Here is a 27,759-nt window from a genome sequence, read left to right on the forward strand (position 1 = left end):
TGCAATAATTACACTTGCAGGGTTAAGAGTAGTGTGAGTTGGCACCCATACAACTCCAATGGGCAGAAATGGTCTGGGTGCCTGGAGTGTCCCTTTAAGCATGCCTGGGATAGGCATAAGGCCATCCTAACTATAAGATAAGGCCAGGGACTAATGAAAGTATTTAGAAAATTGGGCAGACTAGATGGGCCGAATGGTTCTTATCTGCCGTCACATTCTATGTTTCTATATTTCTAACACCTGTTTTGCATATTTGTGCTGTTGTGAGGGAATCTATTCAAAGAGTTGAATAATTTTGAGAATGGAGAAGTATAAGGTGAATTTTCTGTTAAATTTGGGGAAACCGCTTGAAACATTCATCGCGTCGAGCTATTTCGATTGCTTTTGTTTGATTTGTTCATTCAAGTCTATACATTTTGACAATGTGTGGTAGCCCAGCAATGAGAATTACCCCCATAATGGCATACCATTTGAAAAAGTAGACATCCAACGGTATTGAAAGTAGGGTATGTTTCGTCTTTTTTAGTAGCCACTTAGTCACAAACACTGGCCAAAGTTAGCGTTCATATTTGTTTTTGTGTTAAAAAAGCAAAAAACAAATATTTGGCCAGTGTTTGTGACTAAGTGGCTACTAAGAAAGACTGGACATACCCCACTTGCAATACCTTGGGTTGTCTACTTTTGCAAATGGTATGCCATCATGGGGGTAATTCTCATTCCTGGGCTACCATACGCTCTCAAAGGCAACATAACCAATCTGGCAAATTTCAATGTCAAAAAAATGAAATGCAAGCCTTATATGTGACTCTCTAACTTTCCAAAACACCATGAAACCTGTACATGGGGGGTACTGTTATTCTTGGGAGACTTCACTAAACACAAATATTAGTGTTTTAAAACAGTAAAACATATTACAACAATAATATAGTCCATAAAAGTGCCGTTTGTTTGTAAAAAATGCAAAAACTTCACTTTTATTTAACATATCATTGTTGTAATACAATTTACCAATTTGAAACACTAATATTTGAGTTCAGCGAAGTCTCCCGAGTAAAACAGTACCCCCCCATGTGCAGGTTTTATGTTGTCTTGGAGAATTACAGAGTCAAATATAGTGCTTGCAAATTAAATTCTCTGCACTTTCTCCCTGTGTTGTCAGGTATGTCAATCAAATGTTAATTAATCAAATCACCTAATTATGTTAAAAGATTACTTAAATATACACGTAGAATTTTAAGATATATGCATGTATACGTATTTAAATTCTACGTGTATACTAATGTAATCTTTTATGTAATTATATGTATTTATCTATATATATATATATTTGCGGTTATTTGCATTTTATATATAGATAGATATATATATATAGAATGTCATTCTAAGTGTATTTTGTTACCAATATATATATATATATATTAATAACAAAATACAGTTAGAATGAAATTACATATGTATATATAATTTATATTAAATTTTGTTTCAATATTTTATTTATTAATTTTATTATTTTATTTATTTATTATTGTAATTATTATATATATATATATATATATATATATATATATATATATATATATATATAATATATGTGTATATATCTATTATATATATAATATATGTATATTATATATATGTAACGTCATTCTAAGTGTATTTTAATACTAATATATGTACTTATATTAGTATTAAAATACACTATGTATGACGTTAAATATATATAATATACATATATATTATATATATAATATATATATATATATATATATATTATATATATATATAAATATATTTATTTTATTTTTAAACATGTTTAATATTTTTTTTTTTACAGATCCCACCAGCAGGGGGACTGTCTGATATTTTAGACAGCCTCCCTGCTGGCAGATCCACAGCCAGCTATAGGGGGCCATCTTTGAGAGCGATCACATGGCCCCCGGGGGCCTGATTTGCCGTGGGGGGGCTGCCTGGGCTGTGAGGCAGTCCTCCCGAAGCAGAGCGCCGGTAGGGTAAATATACCGGGCGCTCCAAGGCTCAAAGCCGTTACGGCGTTCTATGCCGCCGCAACGGCTTTAAAGCCCACTTAAAGCGGGACGGCATAGAACGCCGTAACGGCGTTAAGGGGTTAAGTAACTTAAAGCACTGCATGTGGCAAAACCTAATGCCACCTGGTATCTTAAGTACCACCACAATGGGATGCCGTCTGCTGTAAATGTTTTTGTTAAGTTTTTTTTTTTCTTCTTTTTTTAACAGAGCAATATTGAGTGAAACGATTAGTAAAGAAATGCAGGGAAAGAAATTAATTGCATGAATACTTTACTGTAAAATAGCCCTGCTATAGAGCAACATTGTTCATTAAATCACATTTAAGAAATTGAATAATTTATGCAATTATTGTAACCATGTTGGTTACTGACCTTTTTAATCCATTTTGTGTTGTTAACTGTGACTCTAATGTTAATTACATGTAGTGTTCTGCATACAGAGATAAATGAACAAATGCATTTTAATCTAACTAAGCCTTGTTTTCAACACATGCAACACTGTGTCTAATTTATTATGTTCCTACTCTGCTCTGTAGCGTGTAGCCTTAATTTAAAACTTTACTCATTATATAACATTAATTAATTCACTGTATTCCTGTATGCTGTGACACTTGGAGACTTAAAGGTTTTTTTGTTTTTTTTTGTTTAACTTATAGCCTCTGTTAAAGATGGTTTAGGTTTTAAATGCAAGTAGCAGGAAAAAAAATCTAACTTTTTTAGGAATTAGTTGTTGGAAGAGGTTTAATTTATTGGGTCTCTACAACCTGGGGTATTGACATTTTATGGTTTAACCCCTGATTGGGTAACCCTATTGGGATCAGGAGAATGAGCATCTCCATGCACTCTTTAAAGGAACACTATAGTCACCTAAATTACTTTAGCTAAATAAAGCAGTTTTAGTGTATAGATCATTCCCCTGCAATTTCACTGCTCAATTCACTGTCATTTAGGAGTTAAATCACTTTGTGTTTATGCAGCCCTAGCCACACCTCCCCTGGCTATGATTGACAGAGACTGCATGAAAAAAAAAAAAAAAACTGGTTTCACTTTCAAACAGATGTAATTAACCTTAAATAATTATACCTCAATCTCTAAATTGAACTTTAATCACATACAGGAGGCTCTTGCAGGGTCTAGCAAGCTATTAACATAGCAGGGGGTAAGGAAATCTTAATTAAACAGAACTTGCAATAAAGAAAGCCTAAATAGGGCTCTCTTTACAGGAAGTGTTTATGGAAGGCTGTGCAAGTCACATGCAGTGAGGTGTGACTAGGGTTCATAAACAAAGAGATTTAACTCCTAAATGGCAGAGGATTGAGCAGTGAGGCTGCAGGGGCATGTTCTATACACCAAAACTGCTTCATTAGGTTAATACAGGGATACCCTTGAGACCATTTGGAGCCAGGAGACAAGGCAACAATCGACTTCACCAGTATTTATGAGGCCTGAAGACTGAGAATCCCTTGCCCCCTCATGATTTATGAAGGGGTTAACCCCTTGGAGTAATGCAAGTTAGCATAGCCTGGGTGAGTCAGCATTTTATTGGCAGTAAACGGGCCTCAATTTTGCTGGTGGATTTACCTGGCATATTAGCACACATAAAATTGGGCATCTCCCAGCTCCATTTTGGATTTTAGGATCTTGAGATTGTCTCTCTTAACTCCTGCCCCAAAATGGTTAACAAAGGGATTAAGACTCTTTTAAGACAAACCTATTGGGGGGACAGGTATCTAGGCATCTACTGACCATCCTATTTATTAGTTATTACTTTTTTATTACCTTTCCATCCTGAAGCTCATAGAGTGGAGAAAAAGGTGAGGCCACTTCTGGGCCTCGACTTTATAACTAAACTAATCTGTAGTGAAATTCTTGCTTAGAGTGCTTTTAAAGTAAACTTTCATTGTATGGAATAACTCTGAAAGCAGGTTACATCTGTGAATTGACAGTGGTTAGTATTCAATCACCACTTAATACATATGTTTAAAGTGAACAGCTTTGGAAATAATTGAATCAAATTATCTATTAAGCCACAGAAACAGTAATATTGTGGTGGAATCTTGGTAAAAATAAATTTAGTAGGCCGAGATTACCACGTGGCATGTGTACGTGCATATGCTGACGTATCGATCAGTTGGTTGCACGAGGCAAGATACGATCAGTAGTGTACGGAGCATGTGCAAGAATACAGGATATAGTATTCCCCTCCTCCATTGTGCTGGACAAGCCATGCGGTCAAGCAGGAAGTTAATTCTTATTTGTATTGATTGGTCAAGAGAATGTGCGGGTGGAGCTTAATATGGGAGGAGTTATGTGCCTATATAAGGAGCCTGCACTATTGTCCGGGGCTCAGAACTTGCTGTATTTTGGTGACATTAGTCCCTCTGAGTCCCGATCGGTGATCCAATAAAGAATCTCTTCCTTCCTGAAGAAACCTGTGTCCATCTCTCTGTGCTTGGCTTCCGTCAGTTTCTCCGGTATCATTTGGTGCATTGGCCGGGAAGCTCATCGTTCAACGGTAGCTGAGAGGCAGAGGCGTGAGACGGTCTATCTTTGCCCACGTTCTCTACGGCTGCACCCCTGAACTTCTGCGTGGACCTCCCTTCGTCTCGACGCCACTGGTCTGTTGTCCAGGAGATCATCGGCCTCTACGTAAGAAGTGCTGGGGTGTCCCCGTCGATGAGTGTGAACTCAGGTTCAGGAACGAGGAGGTAAGACAACTGCTGTTTTAGACGGCAGACCCACTAGGGGTATACCGATTGTGCGGTAGGCCCATAAGGGGTTTGAATTGTGTATGGAATCTGCCCCCTCTGTCGGAGGGAAGGAGCGAAGGCGCACCGCTCAATCGAACGCTCTTTAGTCAGACCGTTTGATTTGGTTAGTCAGGCGGGGTTCTGGTGTAAATAGCCCTAGCCGGACACCGGTGTCTTGTCTAGACTAGCGTTCTAGGGTGCATATTTTGTTCGCTAGGTCGGAGGGACCGGGAGACTAAGCGGCGTCTGTGTAAATTCGGTTCGCTAGCTCTCAACCTATCTTGGCTAAGTGGGAAGGCGTGTAAATTTGGAACCCACTAGATTTTTGATAGTAATCGACTAAGAGGCGTCTGTGTAAATTCGGTCCTCTAGCTCGCAATATGTGGTGCTTGGGCAGTATGGCTAACCAAAACGGATGTAGATAGTTTTAGGTAGTCCATTCAAGGTACTGGCCAATAGTTTAGTTGGGAATTGTAAATGTGTTAAAGATTGTTTAGTAAAGTGTATATCTTGTTAGATAGCGCGAGCTCAGCCGTCTAGCGAGAGTGTTAATAGTGTGTTGCTGTATCATAGTGCACGGTACCATAACCCTGTATATTTACTGACACTGTATATAAGTACTAATCATTGTCGTCTATTGCATGTTTAACACCATAACCACTAATAATTGTATTGTGACCTTAAATTGTGCTTTGACCTATGCTAACCGTACTGTAACCGCTATTTGTAAAAGACGATGTTACTGGGGTGTGTTATAGACGGGTAATTCATATATAGAGAATTATAGCGTGGGTGACTGTATATTTTCGCCAAAGGGCATAATATTGATTATCTAGTGACTGGTGTAACAGCTGTGTGTGTACGGGAATTCCCTGAGTGTTTATTGTGTTATTGTGTACGTTTCACTTGGTAACCGTACCACGTGGTGCTGTTGCCAGAGGAAACGGGTGTGACTGTTGAAAAGTACGTGTGCATAGTATTCGTTGTCAACGACGTTCCATTGATAAGTATGGGCGCATCGGAGTCAACGATTCTGGATCCCTTAGGTTGTATGGTAAAGAATTTTAAAAAGGGATTCAAAACATGTGATTTGGGGGTTAAAATGTCTCCTGTACGTTTGGTTACTTTGTGCACTAGGGAGTGGCCTACTTTGGTTGCGGCATGGCCGCCACGTGGTAGTTTGGATCCAACCCTGATACAGCGTGTACACGTGGCTGTGTCGGGTAGGCCTGAACTTTACGGGCAGTTTCCATATATTGATTGTTGGAGACAGGCCGTAAACGACTCGCCAAAATGGATTCAGATATGCCACGAGGAGCAATGTCGCCTCATGGTGGCCAGGACTTGTTTGTCCACTAGGACGGTGGTTAGGCCCATTTTGGACACGCCCCCTGAGTCCGAGATCCCTTTGCCGCCCCCTTACTTCCCTACAGGAAGAGGTAACGCGAATGCAGGAAGTTCTATACCCCTCCCCTCATTGCCCTCATCCACTTCCGCTTCCTCCTCTAGTACAGAATCCACCCCCCCTCGTATTAAACCTCCCCTTCCGGAACCAGAACCAACCCCCGTTAGATCTAAATATCCTGATTTGGCGCCACTTCAAACTTCCGGTCAAGCTTCTTCTAGCTCGGCTGGGAGTATTCTATTTACTAACTTTTCCCAAAATCAAGCTCCTACATCCTCATGCCCTATTTCCCCCCCGACTGGAACCCATAACTGACGCCCCTCCACGTAGCCCCATACTAACCCGACAACTGACCGGTTCCCAACAATTAAAACATTATCAGATGCCTCTTCGTCTGAATCCCGGGTCAGCCTATATCGATGCCGCAGGTCAAATGGCACATGCTGACCCAGTCTTCGTATATGTCCCGTTCACGACTACCGATCTCTTGAATTGGAAGACCCACAATTCCTCGTACACTGAGAAACCACAAGCTATGACCGATCTGTTCACCTCGATAGTTCAGACACATAATCCGACATGGGCTGATTGCCAGCAGTTATTAATGACTTTGTTTAATAATGAGGAAAGGACAAGGATTAATCAAGCGGCCATTAAAGCGCTAGAGGATAGAGCCCGTGCTTTCAATCAAGCCAATCCAGCAGCATGGGCCGCAACACATTATCCTAACACCGATCCTGATTGGAATGTAAATGGCGCAGATATGGTTCAACTCAGAGCCTATAGAGACGCTATAATTGCTGGCATGAAAGCCGGAGGGAAGAAAGCCATTAACATGTCGAAGACAGTTGAGGTGATTCAGAAAAGTGATGAAGCGCCCAGTGTCTTTTATGACCGATTATTGGAGGCATACCGCTTGTATACCCCCTTTAATCCGGAAGACGCAGATAATTCCCGAATGGTGAACTCCGCCTTTGTCAGCCAAGCTTACGGAGATATTAAGCGCAAGCTACAGAAGTTAGAAGGGTTTGCAGGTATGTCTATCACCCAACTAATGGAGGTAGCGAATAAAGTGTATATGAACAGGGAAACTGAGACTAAGAAAGAGGAAGAGCGCAAGATGCGTAGAAAGGCAGATATGCTAGCGGTAGCGATCGCAGGCGTAGATAGACGGGGCCCAGATAGAGGCGATAGTAAGTGGAATGAGGAACCTCTGAGTAGAAATCAGTGCGCATACTGTAGGGAAGAAGGGCATTGGAGAAATGAGTGTCCGCGAAGACAACAGTATGAGAGAGACAGACCTAGGACAGGTTATGGAAACTTTAGAGGCAGAGCGAGAGGTAGAGGAGGCCCCGGAGGGAGCAATGGTAATAGAGGGAGCAATGGGAACAGAGGAAGTGTTAGGGAAGATAGGTACTACCCAGCAGCGCAAAGGTCCCGCGATAGAGAAGGTAGGGACTTTGTAGGATTGGCTGACACGGTCATGGAGGACTATTGATACCGACCGGGCTCCATCCCCCTTGGTCGAGCGGAGCCTATGGTCGATGTATCAATAGGGGGAAAAAGGAGTGCGTTCATGATCGACACTGGTGCTGAACATTCGGTGGTGACTGACCTAGTTGCTCCTCCATCTGGAAGAACTATTACTGTAATAGGAGCAACTGGAAGAAGTGCTGCAAAACCGGTTCTTAAAAGTCGACTCTGTATATTGGGAGGCCACGTAGTAAAACATCAATTCCTTTATATGCCTGAATGTCCAGTCCAATTGCTGGGACGTGATATGCTATCTAAGTTACAAGCGCAGATTACGTTCCTACCAAATGGAACAACATCCTTAAAGTTTAATGGACCTTCAGGTATTATGACATTATCCGTACCAAAGGAAGAAGAGTGGCGACTTTATACAGCGTTGACTAGCCAAAACCCTAGGAGTGATGAGTCCTTATTCAACATACCAGGCAGAGAACAACCCACCAGGACTGGCCCGCAATATTCCACCTATTAAAATCGAACTAAAACTTGGGGTTTATCCAGTGAGCCTAAGACAATACCACATCCCGCAGAAGGCTAAGAAGAACATCCAATCTTATCTGGATAAGTTCATACGGTATGGTATCCTAAAATTCTGTACTTCCCCCTGGAACACCCCATTGCTGCCTGTTCAAAAGCCCGGTACAGATGAGTATCGACCTGTGCAGGACTTGAGAGCAGTCAATGATGCGGTTGTTAGTATACATCCAGTTGTGCCCAATCCATATAACCTGCTTGCTTTAATTCCGGGCGGGGCTACTTACTTTACAGTCCTAGACCTCAAAGATGCCTTCTTTTGCCTCCGAATTGCCGCAGAAAGTCAATGTATCTTCGCTTTCCAATGGGAAAACGCTGTAACGGGCTCAAAACGCCAAATGACCTGGACAAGACTGCCCCAAGGGTTTAAAAATTCACCTACCCTATTTGGTTCAGCTCTAAGTCAAGATTTATTGGATTTCGAGTCCATCCCAGGAGAGTGTGTATTGTTACAATATGTAGATGACTTGTTGATAGCAGCAGTTACAAAGGAAATCTGTCAGCAAGCAACGCACGATCTACTACACATTCTCTGGAAGGCAGGATACAAGGTGTCTAGAAAGAAGGCTCAGTTGTGTTTGCCAACTGTCAAATATCTGGGATTCCATATCTCTGAAGGTCAAAGAATTATGGGGCCAGAGAGAAAAGAAGCTGTGTGCCAAATAACGATACCCAAGAATAGAAGACAAGTGCGAGAATTCTTGGGGGCAGCAGGCTTCTGTAGGATATGGATTCCCAGCTACGCGATACTGGCAAAACCTCTGTATGCAGCTATCAAAGGTACAGAGCACGACCCCTTCTTATGGACTCAAGAACAGCAAACGGCATTTGAAGATGTGAAGAAGGCTTTGATGAGTGCCCCAGCATTAGGTCTACCTGATCACACACGGCCATTCTACCTGTATGTACATGAGCAAAGAAGAATGGCTGTGGGAGTATTGACACAGTACTTGGGATCATGGCAAAGACCTGTTGCCTACATGTCTAAGCAACTGGATGCAGTGGTCAGCGGACTTCCACCTTGTCTAAGAGCCGTAGCTGCAGCCGCCCTGCTAGTAGCTGAAGCCGATAAACTCACTCTGGGTCAAGAACTTTATGTACGAGTCCCACATGCAGTACAGACGTTGTTGGATTACAAAGGAAATCATTGGTTTAGTAATAGCCGTATGACCAAGTATCAAGCAATGTTGTGTGAAAACCCAAGAGTGCATTTAGAGACTGTAAACACCTTAAATCCAGCTACCCTTTTGCCACAACCTACTGAAAGTCAACATGATTGTTTGGAAGTAATGGATGAAGTATTTTCAAGTAGACCAGATCTTCGTGATTTTCCCATCCAGAACCCCGATGTTCAATATTACACCGACGGCAGTAGTTATGTGAAAGAAGGGATCCGCTATGCAGGATATGCAGTAACAACAATAGACAAGGTGATAGAAGCTCGGTCACTGGCAAAAGGAACATCAGCACAAAAGGCAGAATTGATAGCACTGACACGAGCGTTACAATTGGCTGAAGGTTTAAGAGTGAACATCTACACGGACTCCAAGTATGCGTTTTTAACCACTCATGCCCACGGAGCTTTGTATAAAGAAAGAGGACTATTGAATTCAGAAGGCAAAGAAATCAAGTATGCAGCTGAAATCCTACAACTATTGGAAGCAGTGTGGGAGCCGAGAGAAGTCGGTATTATACATTGTCGAGTGCATCTGAGAGGAGATGGTGATGTAACCAAAGGAAATCGGATGGCAGATAGTGCAGCTAAGCGTGCCGCTGAATCAGGAAGACAGGAGTATGTGGGGCATATAGCTGCTCTTATACCAACTCCACTGTCTCAATGGACTCCAGTTTATACAGCTCAAGAAGAGGAGTGGTTAAAGACTGAACCTGGAAAGTATTTGGAGAACAAATGGTATCAGCTAGAAGATGGAAGAATAGTCATTCCAGCATCACTAGCGGTAGAAATTGTCCAAAACTATCACAACGGGACACATTCTGGGAGAGACAGCACAGAAGAATCTCTCAGAAAACATTTCTACATACCAAGATTGTCCAACTTGACTCAGGCCATTGTACGAAGATGTGTAACGTGTGCTAAGAATAATACAAGGCAAGGACCAGTAAAGTCACCAGGAGTCCAGTTTATGGGGGGACTCCCCATGTCCGATTTACAAATTGACTATACAGTGATGCCTAAATCGGGTGGACATCGTTACCTGCTGGTAATTGTGTGTACCTATTCAGGCTGGGTAGAAGCATGTCCTACTCGTACAGAGAAAGCAGGAGAAGTTGTGAGATTCCTGTTACGAGAAATAATACCCCGATATGGACTACCCTGCTCTATAGGATCGGACAATGGTCCAGCTTTTGTTCATCAGTGCCTACAACAACTGACTCATATGCTTGGTATAAAGTGGAGGCTTCATACGGCATATAGACCCCAGAGTTCTGGTAAGGTAGAGAGAATGAATAGAACTATTAAGAATCAGTTGGCTAAAATGTGTCAGGAAACCCAACTTAAGTGGAACGTTCTCTTACCCATAGCTCTATTGCGAATCCGCAGTACACCTACCAGAAGGATGGGCCTCTCTCCTTTTGAAATCATGTATGGGCGACCACCTCCCGTACTTGGTAACTTAAGGGGGGATTTGAGTCAGTTGGGAGAAGGAATTACCCGGCAGCAGGTTGTAGAGTTGGGTAAGACTATGGAGGAGGTACAGAAATGGGTACAAGATAGATTACCTGTGAATATTTATCCCCCAGTTCATAGTTACCACCCAGGAGACCAAGTGTGGATTAAAGAGTGGAATAATGTACCGTTAGGGCCCAAGTGGAGAGGTCCTTATGTTGTTCTTTTGTCTACCCCTACAGCGATAAAAGTAGCCGAAGTGACTCTGTGGATACATCACTCCAGGGTTAAACCAGCAGCAGTCGATTCTTGGCAAGTTACAGCAGATCCAGAGAATCCCTGCAAGATCCGGTTAAAGCGCACGACTCAGTCGGAGTGACGAGGAACCTTGTGGATTACAAATTTTATTGTTTCAGAGATTTGGTAAGTGAGTGAGAGGGCCATAATAAAGCCTGTCCGCTCACCGACGTATAGTATATAAGCCAGGAAAAGTCTCGAAGGGACCCCTGTGAAGACGAGCAGAACTCCATTCCCTGCAGCCCTTACATCCTGGAAGCTGAGGTGCCTTCGCACGGACGAAGACTGAGGATGACGACGAAAGATGTGTTCTTGATAATGTTTATTTATGTGTATTTTTATATTCAGGAAGGTAGAGGTACCGACACTCCTAGCTGTGAGGTATGCATTAAGACTACAAGAACAGGTAACCATATTTCCCAAACCCAAACTTGGGGACAGACAGTAGACAAGGACATGATTGTGACTAAGTTGCCTACCAGCCCATATTGTAAGTCTATGGAATGCAATCCAGTCCATATACTTATAAATAACCCCGACAAGTTCTTAGATAAATATGGTAATTTATTTGGGTTTCAAATATATGGTACGGGTTTAGATCCTGGGACAGTATTGTTTATAGGAATAGAGACTGATACGGTATCCTCCCAAACTCATCAAGTATACCATTCCTTTTATGAAGAGATGAGCATAGATAATAAGATCCCCCATAATGCTAAAAACCTGTTTATTGATTTAGCCGAGAGTATTGCCGGTAGTCTTAATGTTACCAACTGCTATGTGTGTGGAGGTACTAACATGGGAGACCAATGGCCTTGGGAAGCAAAGGAGGTAATGTCCGGTTCTGAGGCAGTTGACCAATTAATATCTACACAAGCCGATTATCATATGAGTGTTAGAGGTAAATCTGAGTGGAGATTAAAGACCTCCATCATAGGTTATGTTTGCATAGCAAGGAAAGGAATGATGTATAATACTTCTGTAGGAGAATTAACTTGTCTAGGGCAAAAAGCTTATGATGATGATACAAAGAATACAACTTGGTGGTCGGCTTCAAATGTCTCAGAACCATCTAACCCGTTTGCTAGATACGCCAATTTAAAGGATGTGTGGTTTGACCTATCCATCACATCTACCTGGAGAGCCCCAGCAAATTTGTACTGGATCTGTGGTAAGAAAGCCTATTCGGAGTTGCCACAGGACTGGGAAGGGGCATGTGTGTTGGGTATGCTCAAACCATCCTTCTTCTTGTTACCTATTGAAACAGGTGAGACTTTAGGTGTTAAAGTGTATGATGTGAATCATAGGAAGAAAAGGGGACCCATAGAGATAGGCGCCTGGGAAGATAATGAATGGCCTCCTCAGCGTATTATAGATTACTATGGGCCAGGTGGGCAGAGGATGGTACCTTTGGTTATAGAACCCCTATTTATATGCTCAACCGTATTATACGATTACAGGCGGTGGTTGAGATTATTACTAACGAGACATCACAAGCGCTCAATCTTCTAGCGAAGCATAATACCAGGATGAGGACAGCAGTATACCAAAATAGATTAGCCTTGGATTACCTTTTGGCAGTAGAGGGAGGTGTATGTGGGAAGTTTAACCTGAGCAATTGCTGTCTTCAAATAGATGACGAAGGGCAAGCAATAGCTGAGCTTACTAGCCATATGGTTAAACTAGCGCATGTGCCTACTCAGGTATGGAAAGGGTATAATCCAAGTAGTTGGTTTGGTAGCTGGTATGAGTGGTTTGGAGGGCTTAAGGCAGTGGTAGGTGGAGTCCTACTGATTTTAATGTTGTGTCTACTCCTGCCGTGTCTTATACCCTTAGTAGTTAGGTCTGTGCAAAGCCTGATAGAAAATATAGCAGAGAGGAAGGCTGCTGCACAGATAATGGCAATTTATAAATATAAGGCTCTAGATCAGGGAGAACCAATGCAGGAAGATGAGTGTTGAAGGTTCACATCATAAGATAAGTCTGGTCTGGTTCAAGGTAACTTGCGGTGTATGCAAACTAAGGTTAAGTGATGCCTCAAGTAATTGTGAAATATCAAGAGGCATCAAAGGGGGGAATGTGGTGGAATCTCGGTAAAAATAAATTTAGTAGGCCGAGATTACCACGTGGTATGTGTACGTGCATATGCTGACGTATCGATCAGTTGGTTGCACGAGGCAAGATACGATCAGTAGTGTACGGAGCATGTGCAAGAATACAGAATATAGTATTCCCCTCCTCCATTGTGCTGGACAAGCCATGCGGTCAAGCAGGAAGTTAATTCTTATTTGTATTGATTGGTCAAGAGAATGTGCGGGTGGAGCTTAATATGGGAGGAGTTATGTGCCTATATAAGGAGCCTGCACTATTGTCCGGGGCTCAGAACTTGCTGTATTTTGGTGACATTAGTCCCTCTGAGTCCCGATCGGTGATCCAATAAAGAATCTCTTCCTTCCTGAAGAAACCTGTGTCCATCTCTCTGTGCTTGGCTTCCGTCAGTTTCTCCGGTATCAATATTTTTAAGAAAAATAGCTTTTTTTCTTAATTTTGATCTATCAGCTGTAAAGTAGTTAGATCCCTAATTAATACCCTATCCTTAAATGGGATTGCCATAATAAAGTGTACCAAATTAGGAAATAATTCAGCTCTATAGTAGATTACTTAATAATTTGGTACCATTATGTGTGATTGCCCTATTTAAGGATTCCAAATTTAGTAGTAAACCTTTCACATACACTTTCATTTACTCATAAATAGACACATTCATACACATGGCCATTGATCTATACATGCACACTTTTTAGTTTCATTTTAATTAACGCATGTGAGCACAGTCATATAGTCATTTACATATATATTAACCTATATGTTCACCCTGTGATTTTCCCTCACATACACGGTCATATAAGCATTGTAATTTACTTATGTGCACACACAATCACATATAGTGTCATCTACCCTTACATCCTCACTGTTATTTGCTCATACACACTCACTGTGTGTACACTGTCATTTATCTATGCATGTACATTGTCACATACACTGTCATCAAACCACACATGCACAATGCTACATACACTGTCATTAACCAAATGTGTTCACACATTGGGATTTGCCCATACATGCAGTCATATACACTGACATTAATCTCTGCCCATTCTGTCACATATACTGTCATTTACCCATTTGTTCACACTGTTTGCCCATACATACACACAGTCATATACACTGTTGTTTACCCATGCCTTCACTCTTCACACTACCACATACACTGCTATTAACCCAATACATGCACACAGTCACATATACTGTAATTTACACATACATTCACAATTGTATTAACCCATATATCAGTCATATACACTGTTATTTACCCATACATGCACCCTGTTACATACAGTCATTACCAATGTGTGAAGTTTAGCTCATTAATCTGGTACATTAAATACCACCCTTTCGGGGATGGGTGGGCAAGGCCTGATTTTCCATTAGGCAGAGCAAGTACCTGCCTAGAGGCACCTGGCCACATGGGGCACCTGTTTTAGCACTTACAATGTGCCTTTTTGAACTTAAATAGGCTCCCAGAGAGAGAGACAAATACCTTATCCAGTGTCTTCTGTAATCCAATCAGCCTTTATAGCAGAGTTGCAGGAACAGTAATACGCAATGGTGTCCCAACGTTTCCAGTGTTTGTGTGTGATGCTGGACAGGAAGATGAAGTTATCACTTCCCATCTACCCACTAACATCTCACACAGGAATTGCTTGCCGTGAGAACCACAGGAAGCTTTTAGTGATACTCACTGTATAATCGCTCCTTCAGCTCTAACATCATCAAACTGACTGGTCTGCAGACATCCCAACATGCAGAAACTCATTTCAGGTAGGTGGCTGACACCTCCCCCCCCTCATGCATTCCCCCACATGCCCACCCTCCATGCGGGTTCCTACATATAGCCACCCCCCCATGTTCCATATATATATATTTGGGAGTCTAGCCAACTCCTTGGTTTTGCACCCCTCCCTGTCACAGGTGCCTCATCCCAGGTCCCTATTTAGCCTTGTACTGCAGAGAGCCTCAGATGGAATTTTTTTCCCCAAGTAAGTGGGTTAATCTCATAAGAGCAGACATTAGACTGTGAGAGTAGGACCTGCCAAAGATGGGGTACATTGACGTTGTGGCAGGCTTATGCAATGTATGATCATATAATGTAACTAAATCCCCATTATTTTTTGCCTAGATAAGGTGTTTTTAAATAAAACCTTTTAAAAACTAATAAAATCTGTCAACATTGAAGTTGCTGTTTAGTCGATAGGAGAGTGCGCTGGATCTTGTGTATTGTTTATTGTATAATATGGCCCCCAGCAGCACCCCATTTAAGCATGTTCAGGTGAGTGCAACCACCCCCCCCATGTTCCATATATATATATTTGGGAGTCTAGCCAACTCCTTGGTTTTGCACCCCTCCCTGTCACAGGTGCCTCATCTCAGGTCCCTATTTAGCCTTGTACTGCAGAGAGCCTCAGATGGAATTTTTTTCCCCAAGTAAGTGGGTTAATCTCATAAGAGCAGACATTAGACTGTGAGAGTAGGACCTGCCAAAGATGGGGTACATTGACGTTGTGGCAGGCTTATGCAATGTATGATCATATAATGTAACTAAATCCCCATTATTTTTTGCCTAGATAAGGTGTTTTTAAATAAAACCTTTTAAAAACTAATAAAATCTGTCAACATTGAAGTTGCTGTTTAGTCGATAGGAGAGTGCGCTGGATCTTGTGTATTGTTTATTGTATAATATGGCCCCCAGCAGCACCCCATTTAAGCATGTTCAGGTGAGTGCAACCACCCCCCCCATGTTCCATATATATATATTTGGGAGTCTAGCCAACTCCTTGGTTTTGCACCCCTCCCTGTCACAGGTGCCTCATCTCAGGTCCCTATTTAGCCTTGTACTGCAGAGAGCCTCAGATGGAATTTTTTTCCCCAAGTAAGTGGGTTAATCTCATAAGAGCAGACATTAGACTGTGAGAGTAGGACCTGCCAAAGATGGGGTACATTGACGTTGTGGCAGGCTTATGCAATGTATGATCATATAATGTAACTAAATCCCCATTATTTTTTGCCTAGATAAGGTGTTTTTAAATAAAACCTTTTAAAAACTAATAAAATCTGTCAACATTGAAGTTGCTGTTTAGTCGATAGGAGAGTGCGCTGGATCTTGTGTATTGTTTATTGTATAATATGGCCCCCAGCAGCACCCCATTTAAGCATGTTCAGGTGAGTGCAACCACCCCCCCATGTTCCATATATATATATTTGGGAGTCTAGCCAACTCCTTGGTTTTGCACCCCTCCCTGTCACAGGTGCCTCATCTCAGGTCCCTATTTAGCCTTGTACTGCAGAGAGCCTCAGATGGAATTTTTTTCCCCAAGTAAGTGGGTTAATCTCATAAGAGCAGACATTAGACTGTGAGAGTAGGACCTGCCAAAGATGGGGTACATTGACGTTGTGGCAGGCTTATGCAATGTATGATCATATAATGTAACTAAATCCCCATTATTTTTTGCCTAGATAAGGTGTTTTTAAATAAAACCTTTTAAAAACTAATAAAATCTGTCAACATTGAAGTTGCTGTTTAGTCGATAGGAGAGTGCGCTGGATCTTGTGTATTGTTTATTGTATAATATGGCCCCCAGCAGCACCCCATTTAAGCATGTTCAGGTGAGTGCAACCACCCCCCCCCATGTTCCATATATATATATTTGGGAGTCTAGCCAACTCCTTGGTTTTGCACCCCTCCCTGTCACAGGTGCCTCATCTCAGGTCCCTATTTAGCCTTGTACTGCAGAGAGCCTCAGATGGAATTTTTTTCCCCAAGTAAGTGGGTTAATCTCATAAGAGCAGACATTAGACTGTGAGAGTAGGACCTGCCAAAGATGGGGTACATTGACGTTGTGGCAGGCTTATGCAATGTATGATCATATAATGTAACTAAATCCCCATTATTTTTTGCCTAGATAAGGTGTTTTTAAATAAAACCTTTTAAAAACTAATAAAATCTGTCAACATTGAAGTTGCTGTTTAGTCGATAGGAGAGTGCGCTGGATCTTGTGTATTGTTTATTGTATAATATGGCCCCCAGCAGCACCCCATTTAAGCATGTTCAGGTGAGTGCAACCACCCCCCCCATGTTCCATATATATATATTTGGGAGTCTAGCCAACTCCTTGGTTTTGCACCCCTCCCTGTCACAGGTGCCTCATCTCAGGTCCCTATTTAGCCTTGTACTGCAGAGAGCCTCAGATGGAATTTTTTTCCCCAAGTAAGTGGGTTAATCTCATAAGAGCAGACATTAGACTGTGAGAGTAGGACCTGCCAAAGATGGGGTACATTGACGTTGTGGCAGGCTTATGCAATGTATGATCATATAATGTAACTAAATCCCCATTATTTTTTGCCTAGATAAGGTGTTTTTAAATAAAACCTTTTAAAAACTAATAAAATCTGTCAACATTGAAGTTGCTGTTTAGTCGATAGGAGAGTGCGCTGGATCTTGTGTATTGTTTATTGTATAATATGGCCCCCAGCAGCACCCCATTTAAGCATGTTCAGGTGAGTGCAACCACCCCCCCCATGTTCCATATATATTTGGGAGTCTAGCCAACTCCTTGGTTTTGCACCCCTCCCTGTCACAGGTGCCTCATCTCAGGTCCCTATTTAGCCTTGTACTGCAGAGAGCCTCAGATGGAATTTTTTTCCCCAAGTAAGTGGGTTAATCTCATAAGAGCAGACATTAGACTGTGAGAGTAGGACCTGCCAAAGATGGGGTACATTGACGTTGTGGCAGGCTTATGCAATGTATGATCATATAATGTAACTAAATCCCCATTATTTTTTGCCTAGATAAGGTGTTTTTAAATAAAACCTTTTAAAAACTAATAAAATCTGTCAACATTGAAGTTGCGGTTTAGTCGATAGGAGAGTGCGCTGGATCTTGTGTATTGTTTATTGTATAATATGGCCCCCAGCAGCACCCCATTTAAGCATGTTCAGGTGAGTGCAACCACCCCCCCCCATGTTCCTACATATAGTCACACACAACATATTATGACTATTTACATACACTAGTAACACACAGAAACACCCTTACACACAGATACACACACTGGCACATTTATTTATTTATTTATAAACTGTTTTACCAGGAAAGATACATTGAGATTTCTCTCGTTTTCAAGTATGTCCTGGGTCCACAAATCATTGCATTGTTACAGTTAGTGTACAATAAAATACAAAAACAATATTAATATACAATATATACAAAATTTAACATAGAACAGGTAGGAAATATATAATCAACCATGACAGGTGCATTCTGTTTTGAGGTATGTAGAGAGGGATCTCTTAAAGGACTTTAAGCTTAGGGAAGATTTTAATTTGTGCGGGAGGTCGCTCCACAAATGCGGTGCTCTGTAGGAGAAGGAGGATCGGGCTGCTTTCTTTTTGTTGAGGTAGACTAAGTAAAGTGTTGGTACTGGATCGGAGGTTATAGGAAATGGGAACAGCCGGGGAAAGCATTGCGTTCAGGTAGGGTGGGAGTTTCCCAGAAAAGCTCTTAAACACAAGGCTGAAAAGATGAAGGGTGCGTCTGGATTCCAGTGACAGCCAGTTTAGTTCTTTTAGCATGTCACAATGGTGGGTCCTGTAATTACATTGTAGCACAAATCGTCAGAACGAGTTATACAATGTGTTGAGTTTATTAATGTGGGATTGCTATGCAGATGCATATACTACATCCCCATAATCAATGATTGGCATCAGCATTTGCTGTACAATCGTTTCCTTTACTGAAGGGCTTAGCCAGGATTTGTTTCTGTACAGGGCACCTAGTTTTGGATAAAGTTTAGATGCAAGCTTTTCTATGTGCAGGCCAAAAGATAGATTGGGGTCTAACATCATACCCAAGTATTTGAAAGAGTGGACTGCAGTCAGTGTGCCATTTGAAATTGTTTTGATGGATAGGTGGGAATTGTGTAATTTGTGTAATTTAGGTACTGTTCCAAAGATCATTGTGACAGTTTTGTCAGTGTTCAGGAACAGTTTGTTTTTTGCGATCCACTTTTCTACCTCTGTAAACTGGTCTTGGAGCACAGCCTCAAGCTGCGGTAGATAGGAATTGCTCGCATAGATTACCGTGTCATCTGCGTACATGTGTACATTTGAGGATTAGCAGACATTAGGCAGATCATTTATAAATAATGAAAATAGTAGGGGGCCAAGAATGGAACCTTGGGGAACACCACACGTGACTGGGAGAGGGAGGGAGTCGCTGTCAGAAATGGACACATATTGCGAGCGATCCGATACATACGATCGAAACCAGTTTAGCGAATGATCACCAATACCTGAGTTTTTGAGTTTGTGCAGTAGAATGTCGTGGTCTACTGTGTCAAAGGCCTTAGCAAAATCAAGGAAAATAGCTCCAGTTAGGTCTCCTTGTTCCATGCCAGTTTGGATGTCATTGCAAACTATTAAGAGGGCAGTTGTAGTGGAGTGATTCTGGCGAAAGCCCGATTGATCAGGGGTCAGATAGTTTGATTGTTGGTAATACTCACATAGTTGCGTATGGACACATTTTTCTAAGATTTTTGACAATACCGGGAGCAATAATATAGGGCGATAGTTGGAAACCAAAGTAGTGTCACCACTTTTATTGATAGGCACTACTCTTGCAGTCTTCCAAAGTTTGGGTAAGTATCCAGACACCAAGGATTTGTTAATCCATACACACACACAGATACCAACACTGGCACATAAACACAAATACACACACTCATACACACACTGGCACATACACGCAGCTACACACACCAGCATATACACACAGATAAAAACACTGGCACATACACACATATGCCCACATTGGCACATACAGTGAGGGAAAAAGTATTTGATCCTCTGCTGATTCTAAACATTTGCCCACTTACAAAGAAATGTCAGTCTATAATTTTTATGGTAGGTCTATTTCAACAGTGAGACTGAAAAGCAAAAAAAAAAAATAAATATCCAGAAAAACGCATGTCTACAAAATTCTAAATTGATTTGCATGTCAATGAGTATTTATTCAATGAGAAATAAGTATTTGATCAATCAGGGTGATTTCTGGATCCCAGGTGTCTTTTATACAGGTAACAAGCTGAGATTAGATGCACTCTCTTAAAGGTTCACAGAAGCAATCAATCAGATTCCAAACTCTCTACCATGGCCAAGACCAAAGAGCTGTCCAAGATTGTCAGGGACAAGATTGTAGACCTACACAAGGCTGGAATGGGCTACAAGACCATCACCAAGCAGCTTGGTGAGAAGGTGACAAAAGTTGGTGCAAGTAGAAACACAATAAAAAAAAGAAACAGAAAATAACTGTCAGTCTCCCTCGGTCTGGTGCTCCAGGCAAGATCATGGGATTTTAATGACCATGAGAACAGTGAGGAATCAGCCTAGAACTACGCAGGAGGATCTCAAAGCAGTTGGGACCATAGTCACCAAGAAAACAATTGGTAACACACTACGCAGTGAAGGACTGAAATCCTGCAGCGCCTGCAAAGTCCCCCTGCTCAAGAAAGCACATGTACAGGCCAATCTGAAGTTTGTCAATGAGCATCTGAATGATTTAGAGGAGAACTGGGGGAAAGTGGTGTGGTCAGATGACACCAAAATCAAGCTTTCTGGCATCAACTTAACTCATCGTGTTTGGAGGAGGAGAAATGCTGCCTATGACCCCAAGAACACCATTCCCACCTTCAAACATGGAGGTGGAAACATTATGCTGTGGGGGCTAATGGGACAGGACAACTGCACTGCATCAAAGGGGCAATGGACGGGGCCATGTACCGTTAAATCGTGGGTGAGAAGCTACTTCCCCGAGTCAGGGCATTTAAAATGTGTCATGGATGGGTATTCCAGCATGATAATGACCTAAAACATACCAGCCAAGGCAACAAAGAAGTGGCTCAATAAGAAGCACATTAAGGTCCTGGAGTGGCCTAGCCAGTCTCCAGACCTTAATCACATAGAAAATCTGTGGAGGGAGCTGAAGGTTTGAGTTGCAAAACATCAGCCTCGAAACCTTAATGACTTGGAGAGGATCTGCAAGAGGAGTGGAACAAAATCCCTCCTGAGATGTGTGCAAACCAGCTGGCCAACTACAAGAAACATCTGAACTTTGTGGTTGCCAACAAGGGTTTTGCCAACAAGTACTAAGTCGAAGGGGTCAAATACTTATTTCACTCATTGACATGCAAATCAATTTTTCCTGGCCAATCATAGCAGCATTTAACCTATGGGTTTGCTCCTCCCTCTAGCCAATAGGACAGGAAAAACAGCCAATAGGACAGGAAAAACTTCAATTAAACAATCAAGAGGACAGGTATATCAGGCTCTCAATTAAACAATTGTGAAGAAATTACCCTTTTTATTTGTTATTTCTGCATTTTCCCTTCGGTAGATGGAACTACCTTACATAGACCACCCCCTGGCTCATTTAAATTCAAAGCCTGCGTCAATTAAACCCTCTACGTGTGCGGCCAGCGTTCGTATTACCGAACACCACGTGGCTGAGAAAACCGCGGCCATCTTTTTTCAGACGAACAAAGGCAGCGGGACTTGGTCCGCGAGTGTTTGGAACTAAAATCGGACACTCGACTTCCCGAACACACAAACACATAAACGCTGGATCTATATGTACCGATTAGCTAGAAGAGCGCTATTCGGTAAGGTTGTGCATACGAATGAGGGGAACAAACGCTGCTAGGAGCCAGGGGAATCCATTCAGTACTTTTATTAATTTTTCTCCCTTTACTGAATTGACCGGCAAAACCACCAAAACTTGTGGAACTATTTTGGGCAGCCCACCCACGGTGAACCGGTCACAGAGGACTTCCATAGTTTTTGAGAACCCCTGAACCGATCTGGGTGAAATTTGAATATGTTGGTCAGCCAGATTGGGCTATCAGGGGACATATTATTTGTGGGGATACCTCATGTATAAAGGGGTGTTCCAGATATTGGGGAAAATAGTGATTTTTCTGCCTGGAGATAATCAAGTTATTACTTTATCAGACTTGATTATCTCCAGGGCTAGGGGAGGGAATTGTATGTTTGTGCTGGGTGTGTTTTATGCTTTTACTGTATGTGATTGGTTATATTTTGTCCCTCCTTGTGGGATGTCCCCTTGCATGGTGACTTGCATAAAAGCCGGTGTGTTGTCAGGGTATTTATATCGGCAGACATTTTGTGCTATGATAGAAATTAAAAGTGTATATTCTGAGTCACTCTGAACAGAACAGACTCCATTTTGTTATTTTCAAGCTAACAAAGAGACACAAAATTTCTATCCTTTCTGTAACTAACCACTTTGCCAGAGCTAAGGAATGCTTGTATATACAAATCGAGTGATAAGAAATGAGAACGGGGGATGGACAGACTGTTAGCTAAATGCCAATGGAATATAATTAATTCTAAAACCCAGACATTTGTGACAGAGAAGATGAAATCATTTAATTTTACTTTCGATAGTGTATAAGAATCCCATTGTAATTTAAGGGTCATATTTAGTATTATAACTGTCATATTAGAAATTATAGCCGAATTTGCCAGACACATAGTCTGAAGAAAGCCCAAAGAAATCTGACAGTAAACGTAAATTTGATCTGACAGTAAACGTAAATTATAGACAACCATAAAGATAAGGTAAACGACGTCAAAATAGCCACCAGGAAAAGTTAACTCTTTCCTGGATAGGAATGTTTAGTGGGACGAGAATGCCCTCTATAGACCAAATACTTAAATTGCTACCTGGAAGGTAATCACACCTCTAGTGTTTCTATTGGTCTATCACCTAGTGAACTTTTCCTTTAAAAGTTAAGACAAAGGGAAGAGAAAGTATGCAGAGAAGGAATGCAGAGAAAGCAAGAGAGTGAGCAGTCGGGGGCAAGGCAGTCGGAAGCAGGCTAAGAAAGAAGAGCAGAGAAAGAGACCCATGAAACATTCCTTGACACTTAGCTACCTGAGAACATCCGATGAGAACATCTCTTTAACTAGTAAATATACTGGTTTCATTTAATTAATGTAATCTAATTTAATTAAAAATTTTCTATTTCAACTACCGAACGGAGAGCTAGGTACACTAGGCTCTGGCGGTTCGGGAGGAAACTACCGAAGGAGGTTTAAATACACTTCGTTTCTTTACAACAATCAAGAGGACAGGTATGTCAGCCCAATTCCTCAGTCTTTTTTTCCTGTCCTCTTAGCCAGGGATAGACAGTTTAAACTATTAAAAAAAAAAAAAAAATTGCTCACCTGACTATTTATGTAGTCTTCACCCTGAACAGGTTAGCCCCCCTGCCCAGGAATCTCCAGATTAACATGTAGCCCACCTCTGTGTAGATGGAAACCCCTGGAGACTGCAGAGATTAGTCCCTCTGCAGTGCATCTTGGATCTGCCTCAGCTGCAACCATTCTTCTAGGCTTGGCCGGATATGCGTTTGGCAAAATACAGAAGTCTGGAAAATGTTGTTTTTCCGGTTTCCGGTAGTATTTTAATCTCGCAGGCTCAAACCATTCATGTGTATCATGGGTGCGCATACGTATAGATTTAAAGGCGCGGAGCGCAAAATTAAAAAATTAGGTTTTCAAAAGCTTTTAAAGTTTGCAGCCTTTCTCTGCACAGCAAGATCGGATTTGAATGCAGTTTTTTTGCTCTCAATTCCAAATTCTTAGCCTGCTGTAGGTAAGAGAGGGAATTTGTTTCCCATAAAGAAATAATTTATATTGCATACATTATGGATTTAAAGCAACCTTTCATCCTTAGCCCATAGATCAATATGGGCCATTCTTCTATCTCTGCCAAGTCATCTGCAATAGGTGATAGGTGAGCAATACTAATTTTTTTTATTGTTTTATTTATTGGAAAAATGACTTTTGTCTTAACAGCCTTCAAGACCGGTCGGGCCCTAGATCTCCATCACAGAGAAGGGAGAAGCTGGCGGCCTGCCCAGGATGTGGTGCAAAGCCCTTGGAGAATTGCAGGCTTTTCTGAAAGTGCTTAGCCCTACTTGCGGGTGAATCTGAACAACATCAGGCACCCCAGGCCTAAATCTCTGCACAAGATACTGCCACTTGGATAAAACAGGCAGAGGCAGAAGGAATGGCCAAATCTACTAGAGGCAAAAGGCCTAGACAAGATCCTTCCCAGATGGGGTCAGAATCATCAGAGGAAGAACAGATTTCCTCCAGTGAAGAGGAAGCCTCCAACAGTCAATGCCCCTTGGACTCAAGAGCCGTGGATAATCTAATCTCCTTGGTCAGGAGAACATTGGAGATTCCAGAGGAGGTACAAGAATCATCTTCATCAGAGTTTTTACTGCTTGGGTATTCCTATAGGTTAAATGCTGCCATGATTAGCCAGGAATAAGGAAAATGTATCAATACTTACCGTAATTTTCTTTTCCTGGCTATTATTCATGGCAGCATTTAACGGTCCCTCCCACTGTGGAGAACATGCTTGTTACTGGACTTAGGAACTGGGCTGACAGAGATCCTGATATACCTGTCCTCTTTTTATTATTATTATTATTGCCATTTATATAGTGCCAACATATTCTGTAGTGCTTTACAATATTATGAGAGGGGGGATGTAACTATAAATAGGACAATAACAAGAAAATTTACAGGAACAATAGGTTGAAGAGGACCCTGCTCAAATGAGCTTACAGTCTATAGAAGGTGGGGTATAAAACACATTAGGACAGGAAATATCAATCAAATAGGGTGGGAGTGAAGCAGAGCTGGAGGAGAGAGTAAAGCACTGCCCGATAGGAGAGAGCAAGAGACAGGTATGTAAGGTAGAGGTTACTCTGGGAGGCCATAAGCTTGCTGAATAGATGGGTTTTAAGGCCCTTCTTAAATGATTGAAGACTAGGGGAGAGTCTGATGACAGTAGGCAGGCTATTCCATAGGAAAGGAGCCACCCGCGAGAGGTCCTGCAAGCGCGAGTTGGCTGTATGGGTGCGAGCAGCAGTCAGGAGGTGGCCACGGGCAGAGCGGAGGGAACGAGGAGGGGCTTACCTATGGATCAGTGAAGAGATATAAGAGGGGCTAGAATTGTTCAGTGCTTTAAATGTATGGGTTAACACTTTGAATTGACTCCTATAGGATACAGGGAGCCAATGTAAGGACTGGCAGAGGGGTGAGGTGTGAGAGGACCAACTAGAGAGGAAAATCAGTCTAGCTTGATTGTTTATTTGAAGTTTTTCCTGTCCTATCGGCTAGAGGGAGGAGCTAACCCATAGGTTAAAAGCTGCCATGAATAATAGCCAGGAAAAGAAAATTACGGTAAGTATGGATACGTTTTTCTTAATAACTTTGACATGCGTTTTTCTGGATTTTTTTATTTTTTTTGGTTATTCTGTCTCTCACTGTTAAACTACATCTACCATTTAAATTCATAGACCAGTGATGGCGAACCTTTTTGAGCCCGAGTGCCCAAACCGCAATACATGCCAACTTTTTTTTCCTTAAAGTGCCAACGCGGCAATTGCGTGTGTGTGTGGGGGGGGGTGTGTGTGTGTGTGTGGGGGTTGTATGTGTGTGAGACGGGTGCTGTGCGTGGGGTAGGGGTTCTGTATGTGTGTGTGAGAGGGGTGCTGTGGGAGGGGTAGGGGTACTGCTGGGGGGGTAGGGGTACTGCTGGGGGGTAGGGGTACTGTGTGGGGGGTAGGGATACTGCTGGCGGGGTATGGGTACTGCTGTGGGGGGTAGGGATACTGTGTGTGGGGGGTAGGGGTGCTGTGGGGGGGTAGGGGTGCTGTGTGGGGGGGTAGGGGTACTGCTGGGGGTGGTAGGGGTACTTCTGGGGGTGGTAGGGGTACTTCTGGGGGTGGTAGGGGTACTGCTGGGGGGTAGGGGTACTGGTGGGTAAGGGTGCTTAGGGGTACTGTTGTGGGGGAGTAGGGGTACTGTTGTGGGGGAGTAGGGGTACTGCTGGGGGGGAGTAGGGGTACTGCTGGGGTGGTAGGGGTACTGCTGGGGGGGTAGGGTACTGCTGGGGGGTAGGGGTACTGCTGGGGGATGGTAGGGGTACTGCTGGGGGGATGGTAGGTGTGCTGGGGGTACGGGTGCTGGGGGGTAAGGGTGCTGGGGGGGAGTAGGGGTACTGTTGTGGGGGAGTAGGGGTACTGTTGTGGGGGAGTAGGAGTACTGCTGGGGTGGTAGGGGTACTGCTTGGGGGGGTAGGGGTACTGCTGGGGGGGTAGGGGTACTGTTGTGGGGGAGTAGGGGTACTGCTGGGGTGGTAGGGGTACTTCTGGGGGGGTAGGGTGCTGCTGGGGGGGGGTAGGGTGCTGCTGGGGGGGTGGGGTGGTGCTGGGGGGGTAGGGGTGGTGCTGGGGGGGGTAGGGGTGGTTCTGGGCGGGTAAGGGTACTTCTGGGGGGGGTAGGGGTGCTGTGTGTCAGTATCCCTCCCCCCCCTCCTTCTTACCTTTAATGAAGTGGGGGGGGGCACAGCCATCCCTGGTGGTCCGGTGGTGGCAGGCAGTGCTTCCGTGTTGGGAGGCAGGGGGAGGGATCTGTGAAGCAGCTCCCCTGTCCTCCCGCGCGATGCTGTGTGGAGCGTTGCCATGGTAACACTCGGCAACGCTCCACACAGCATCGCGCGGGCGGACAGGGGAGCTGCTTCACAGATCCCTCCCCCTGCCTCCCGACATGGAAGCAGAGTAGGCGCCTGCCGTTTCGGGCAGGCAGGTGCCTACTCTGCAGTGATGGCGGACCTGTGGCCGCGTGCCCACAGAGAGGGCACGGCGTGCCACCTGTGGCACGCGTGCCATAGGTTCGCCATCACTGTCATAGACTGATCATTTCTTTGTCAGTGAGCAAATGTTCAAAATCAGCAAGGGATCAAATATTTTTTTCCTCACTTTAGCTGCTCACTCCAGCCTCTCAATGCTGCCTGGTGTTGCTGCCTCCAGCCTCCACCTCCCTCCCCCGTAGCTGTAATTTTAGCTGAGAGGAAATTACTTTCCTCCCAGCTGGCAGAAAACCCCAGAAATAACACCCAGCATATGAGTAATCAGTAGGGCATTTTACCATGTGTAATATCCTGGAAATCACACTGTATGTCTGATTGTATGTCTGATTATGTGTGATTTCCGCGATATTATACATGGCGTGTGGGTGTCAGGGAGCTGCACTAAATAAGCGAAAGTCTCCCTGACCTACCGGGAGACTTGAGATGTCTGCATAGAAGTGAGAACTTTGTAAATAAACATTCAAACGCCAGCACTGAAAGTCTGAACATGAAAATAAACCATTTACTCATGTTTAACTCGTTTTAAAAACTATCTGATGCACCCCAACACTATATATTTAACCATACTCTAACTATAAACCCAATAATCCTATAAAGCCTTTATACTACAACTGCAAGCACTCTCAAGCAGTTTTTTTCAATCTTTTAAACACTATGTAATCTAACTATGTAAATGAACCTCCCTGAAACCTAACCACTTC

Source organism: Pelobates fuscus, chromosome 2 (genome assembly GCF_036172605.1).
Source record: "Pelobates fuscus isolate aPelFus1 chromosome 2, aPelFus1.pri, whole genome shotgun sequence".
NCBI lineage: Eukaryota > Metazoa > Chordata > Amphibia > Anura > Pelobatidae > Pelobates > Pelobates fuscus.